Below are 6,801 nucleotides of genomic sequence, written 5' to 3' on the forward strand. Positions count from 1 at the left end.
ACATCTTGCACATTTAATAAAGGTCTTTTTGATAGAGTTGGGCTAGTGTATATCTGAACTTAATTTCTAGAATCAATAATGATGGACTAGAGATTCATATTTTAGTCATTTCAGTTTATTTGTGCATTTTTACATATACATTAACATCAAGTGCTCAAGATGGGCATTACATCAATCATTAGTTAACTTTGGAGTATTCTATGAGTTTGTAACTGGCGCTATTTATCTGCTATTAACATAGACAGAGCCATCAGTAACCAGTTACAACATGTTTTTATCTCCATCAGAATCCCAGAAGCTCTGGGTCACTCTATTTAAATCAGTGAATGAGGTTGGGTTTATTTAGGCCTTATATATACACAGATTTTTTTAAGATACAGATGATTCTTATAATGTTTATTCATTAATTCCAAATATTTAGTCCAAAACAGTTCATTTTAAATAATGCATTGTCAACTAAATAGCCTATTTAAAACAAATAAAGAAGAGAGCCAGAGGGAACAGCACATTTTATGATGTTGATATTGATATGATGTATGATAATATTAAATTTGTGACACCTTGTGCTGGTCAGTGTCACCGAGGCTGTGAGGCGACTGTTGCGTAGGTCACACTGTCCGAATCTGATGCTGTGTTTTTCTTAGCAGCTGCTCTGGACCTTCTTTTGTACTGGATGCTGGCATAATGAATATTTTCTTCCTGTAGGGAGAGAGAGAGGACCATCACATTACACCATGAAACAACTGCCCTTCCATTTCTCCTCCAAACAGTGAAAACCAACACAACTGAATCCCTAAATATACAGCGTTGTACAGATATACATGTATATTGAGTATATTATGAGGCTTGTTTTGTGAAGTTAGTGTGCACTGTGTCATGACCTGAACTGTCCTGTGTAGTGAGAATAAAAAGTGAAACTATTTATGATTAAAATTCAGTTATATATTTATTTACAGTTTATTTAAATTATTTTTAAAATGTAGTTCAAATGCAGCTACCGTATATAATTGCATGATGTAACTGATGCTGAAGTTCACTCTGTCCTTGGCACCATAACATTATAGACTCTCTAATATTCAAATACAGTAGCATGCTAAATCTATAATTAAAATATATTAAAATGCATTTTTAAAGAAATTTAAAAGGAACCTGCATCACCCCATTTTTTTGTCTCTTCCTTTGAAGTGAGGCTTTTTTTTGTGACTTGGTGATTCCATGAAAAAAGAAAAATTCATTAAACAGCTAAACTTCATTTTAACCTTTACGGAGAAATGCAGATTAGATTAATATGCAAATGAAACACTCCTGAACCCTACATGTGTGTTCCTTTCCCTGGGAAATTGGTATAAAATGAACTACATGTGCACATTAGACTACGGCAAGCACTTATTTAACACTAACCCATAATGAGATGTATAGCTTCTTACGTTTCTTAAAACAATACATTAAAAAAAAAATGTAATCTTTTGGAAAGGCACTTTTACTCTATTTAAAAAAAAATAAACAAAAGTTGATATAGAAACAGTAATGAATAAAACTGTAATAAAAGAATGTCTTTGGTACCTTTTCAGTGGAGTCTGTGGTGTTACTGCAGCTGTTGTGTGACAATACTGACTTTCCTGAAATGGAAAAGAATTTAATTTGTTAAAAAAATACAATATTTACAAAAAAATTTAACTAAAACATTAAGATAACAAAATTCAGACTATTTTTATTGGTTCATAGTTCAGTGTTAGTTTACGTAGTTTACCGAACACAAAGTTCTGTGAGAATAGAATGCTGTGAGTCACTGAACTTGTTTATTAAGCACATTTAAAACAGCAGAGCTGACCAAAGTGCTTCACAACCAGAAATTCAAAGAACAGTAAAATGACACACACACACACACACACACACACACACACACACACACACACACACACACACACACACAGAGCACTACAAAAGCCAACAGAAACTGCATATACAAAGTGTAATCAATATCAGAACACACATCTCGGGTACTCAGGGTTTCCCAATTCAAATGCCAAATTATAAAAATGTGTTTTCAGCTGAGACTTAAAAATTCCCACTGATGGGGCCGAGCGAATATAATGAGGGAGATCATTCCATAATTTAGGAGCAAGTACAGAGAATTCTCGATCACCCCTTGACTTGCTTAGATTAAGGTACAGCCAACAACATGTGATGACCTCAAAGGCCTTGATGAACTATAAAGGCTTAGGAGGTCTGTGATATAATGTGGTGCCAAGTATTGTAGCGCTTTAAAAACAAGTAATCAAATCTTTAAATCAGTCCTGAATTGAACCAGCAGCCAGTGAAGAGATTATAGCACAGGAGTAAAATGCAGCATTCTGTACAAGCTGTAGGTGAGACAGTTTCCACAGAGTCCTGCATAAAGAGAGTTACCATAGTCCAATCTAGATGTAATAAAAGCATGAACAATTATCTCTAAATTTTTAAAACAACAAAAAAAAAGGTTGTAGCTTAGAAATCATCCTAAACTGATGGAAGCTACTTTTAACAACAGAATTGATCTGTTTATCAAAGCTAATTGTTGAGTCAATTATCACACCAAGATTTCTCACACTGTCTTTCACAGTTATATAAAGGAGCAAGAATACTGGTTATCTGCTCTGTGTGTTTTGGTGGACCAAATATAATCATCTCTGATTTTCTTTCATTTAGTTGAAGAAAATTTTCAGTCAGACAATTTTCCACATCTTCTAAACAGTTCATAAGGGACTTTAGAGGAAGATCGTTCCCACTGCTTGACTCTTGTGCAATGCCTTTATACCATTAATGCATATATTATATATATATATATATATATATATATATATATATATATATATATACACACATACAGTATGTCACATACAGTACTCACTTTTGTGACATACTGTATATATATATAAATATAAATATATATATATATATATATATATATATATATATATATATATGCACTTGTATTGTATATTGCCACACTTATATTTCTGTCACTGGTTCATTATCTCCACTTTGCTTTGGTTAATAAGATAAGAATCTAAGAGTTAATTCTGAGAAAATATCATTCTTAAATGATATTTAAGAGGAAAAATGATCTGGATAAATAACTGCACCTTTGATTTTGCAGCAGAACACACACATGCAGATGTTTATTAGGATGGAGACCAGACACACAGACATTATAATCCAGAGTGCTGCTGCTGTAGACTGCTGGGTATCTTGATCAGATGCGTTATCAGACCCACCATGTTGGTCAGCTGAAATACACAAACACAGAGTGATATATCAGTATAGTGCAGAGAAAAACATCTTCTGTACGATTCAAAATTCTGATTCACTCACTGACACTGAATTAAAAACGGTCATATAACATTTATCCATTTTCCCTTTCAGCATCACACACCATGATTCAGCTGTTTAACTTGAACATGACTTTTACAACAAAAAAATCATAGTAGTTTTAATTAAAATACTAACTAAATAGTAACTCCTTTTTAAGTAATAGTCATTTTTATTAAAATATTAAATCAAAGCTATGTGTTTTTTCACATGTACTATATTTTAAATTTGCTCTCATTTTTCGGGGACTTTATTGTTGCCTTTATCCATGCCCTGTTTCTTTGAGGTATAAATATGAGGTTATACTTGTGTTATGAATCAGTAATCAGAAAACCAGCGGAATCTTAATGTGAAAGAAACATGGTCACTAACTTGCACAATTCTGGTAATACACAGAAAAATACATAAATAATTTGTTTTTGCATTGATTATTTATAAACACTGATCTGATCTTCATCTACACCACAATTATAGACAAACACAATGTGACTAAACTAATCAGTAGAACAGCAGATCTTCAAGTCTCCATTGAGCATGTTGAGTTATTATTCACAGTGCAGGCTGCAAAAAGTAAGTGAACCCTTGAATTTAATAACTTGTAGATCCTGCTTTAGCAGCAATAACCTCCACCATATTTATCCTGTAGCTACTTATAAGACTGACATTGTGCAGAGAAATTTTGGACTGTTCCTCCTTACAAAACTTTCAGTTTATCAATATTTTTGGGCTGTCTTGATCAAGCAGTCCTCTTCAGGTCACGCCACAGCATCACAATAGGGTTAAGATCAGGACTCTGACTCGACCATTCCAAAATGTATATTTTCCTCTTTTTCAGCCTTTTTTTTTGGACAGCAGTGGTTTCCTTTGTGGTGTACTTCCATTAACACCATTGTTGTTCAGTGTTTTCCTGATAGTGGAAACAAAGTTTGGAAAGTTTTCTGCAGGTCTTTTGTTATTACCCTTGGGTTCTTTTCACCACCTTTAGGATTGCCCAGGGTGCTCTTGGTGTGATCTTTGCAGGACACCCATTCTTAGAGAGAGTAACAACAGTCCTCAATTTCCTCCATTTATACTTGACAATCTGTCTTATTGTGGATTGATGAACACCCAGGGGTTTAGAAATGCTTTTCAGCCTTTTCCAGCTTTGTGCGTCTCTATAATGTGTCTTTTACGGTGCTGTGAACGTTGATGGGATGGAGACATGGTTCACACTAATCAGCTGTTCTCAAGAAGAACAGATTTGTCAGTAACTGGAATTTGTGTCTTTATTTAAAGGGTAAAGCACCTGTACACCCCACACCTCCAATCTCATCTCCTCAATTTAAACACCTGACTCCAATTAGCTTTTGGAGAAGTTGTTAGTGCAGAGGTTCACTTACTTTTTCCAGCCTGCACTGTGAATTATTACTCAGTATGCTCGATAAACTCCTGAAAACTACTACTACATGTGTGTTATTAGTTTAGTCAAACTGTGTTTGTCTATAATTCTGACTCAGATAAAGATCAGATCACAGTATACCAGTAATTAGTGCACAAACCCTGGTAACTCCAAAGGGTTCACAAACTTTGGCTCTCTATACACATGACAATAGCATTGATTCTGCTTTCTGACAGATATTTAAATATTTATATTTAAATATTTATTTAACAAGAAATTGACTGTCTCCTTAGACTTTAATTTAATTGCACTTTTCCATCAGGTGGAAATCTCCAAAATAAATAAACCAAGTGAGAGAGAGGGGAAAAAAGACCCTGGTGATCAGAATTGGTGAAAAGCCTAAATATATATATATATTTTTTAAATGTATGTTTTTATTCTAAAACCTTGATGAAAATTAAGTTATATGATGTCCCACTAAACAAATATATCAGATTAAATAAAGTATTGGCACCCACCTGTAAAGTCCAGTCTGATGGGTTTCCCAAACTGAATGTGAGTCGTTCTGTTTCGACCTCCACAGAAATAAAATCCCAGATCTGTCTCTCTAACTCCAATAATCACTAAACTGACTGAACTGCTGCTTTCTGTCATATCAAAGTGACTCTTGTTCACATTATAACGGAGGGAAAAGGTTTTCTTCAGGTTAAATTTTTCAGCAGATATCAGCAGCTTCACCTCCTCAGATCTCAGGCGATACCACGATATCTCAGAATAATTAGTGATGTTACTGAGCAGGGTGATGTTCTCTCCAGGAGGGACAGATAAATGATCAGCTGAACCGATCTCAAGGAGACCCGGTGTAAAGAAACCTGTAAGAATACCACTACATTAAGAGAACAGATACAACAATCAGTGAGTCCACATTGAGCGACTGCTTCAGTTCAGAGTTTACTCAAAATCACAAGATTTGGTTTGAAACTGTTACACTGACATTAAAAACTGCTTTCAGATACATTTCTGTTCAGACTGTTATATGACTGCATTCTATCCCTAGATATACTACAGACTAATAATTTCAATAAAGTCCTGAACACCAGTTACTCTAATGACAGTTATTTATAATTCACTCCTATCTGGTATTTTGCATATATAAACTCACCAAACAGCAGCTGTAGTGTAAAAAGATCCAGGAGATGGGCCATTCCTTGCTGAGATGCTACAGAGGCCTACAAGATAGTGATGCTTTTTTAAATTGCTTTATTTGAAACCTCTCTGTTCCTTCTGTGTCTTGAGTTCCTGTTTAGCTGCCAGCCCCTACATCCTGTTTTGTCAAGTGTCCAATAAGCGGCTGATCACTAGTCCTATTTTAATTCTCAGACAGAGACCCAGCCTCTTTGGTACATTAATCAGTTCATCACTTTACTTAATAAACAAAAAAGTTAATGAACAAGTTAATCATTTTGCTTACTCTTGTGGAACAGTTGGGACAGAACAGTCATGTGAACAGAGAAATATAAGCAGGTGTAAGGACATTAGCACTGGTGTCCAAAGTTATTGTATGAAAAAAAGACTGATGGACAAATTGTACAAGAATAACAGTAAATCTTTGTGGGACACTGGCACACAGAGGCTCTCTTCACATGCAAACATGTTCAGCAATGTGAATGAATACATTCCATTTACAGATTCCAAATGAACAGTTTATACTGTATGTATTAGCATCAAAGTCTCACAAAAATTCATACATTTAGTATTAAAGAACCAGCCAGCATATTTATAAATCTAGTATGAATTCTACCTGTGATTCACACTTATTGTACGATCACGTAGAGTATGCATATGACCAGTGGTGTTAGAAGGATATATCACTGGGGGCTTCAGAGGAGCACAGCCCCGAATACATTTTATCCTGGAAAAAGCTGTAGTTAATGTAGTGCACCAGGAGGTTTTCCAGAAAGCTGTCTGACCAAACGTTAAACTTTAAAATTGAACTGTAAGTTGATTTACCTAGGCATGTCATATCCAGAGTTATCAATTCCAGAAGAGCTAATTAATATTTTGGTAATCAA

At 34.6% G+C, this 6,801-nt stretch overlaps 1 long non-coding RNA gene across 1 annotated transcript; it reads right to left on the bottom strand.

Annotated features, from left to right (window-relative positions):
* Nucleotides 1-430: 430 nt before the first annotated feature.
* On the bottom strand, nt 431-3,157 carry LOC128618013 (uncharacterized). The gene is made up of 3 exons (XR_008387664.1): nt 3,126-3,157; nt 1,564-1,619; nt 431-699 (listed from the first exon to the last, which is right to left on the bottom strand). It is a non-coding gene; the product is annotated as an uncharacterized LOC128618013 (long non-coding RNA).
* Nucleotides 3,158-6,801: the final 3,644 nt, after the last annotated feature.

This window comes from Ictalurus furcatus, chromosome 14 (assembly GCF_023375685.1).
Source record: "Ictalurus furcatus strain D&B chromosome 14, Billie_1.0, whole genome shotgun sequence".
Classification (NCBI taxonomy): Eukaryota; Metazoa; Chordata; class Actinopteri; order Siluriformes; family Ictaluridae; genus Ictalurus; species Ictalurus furcatus.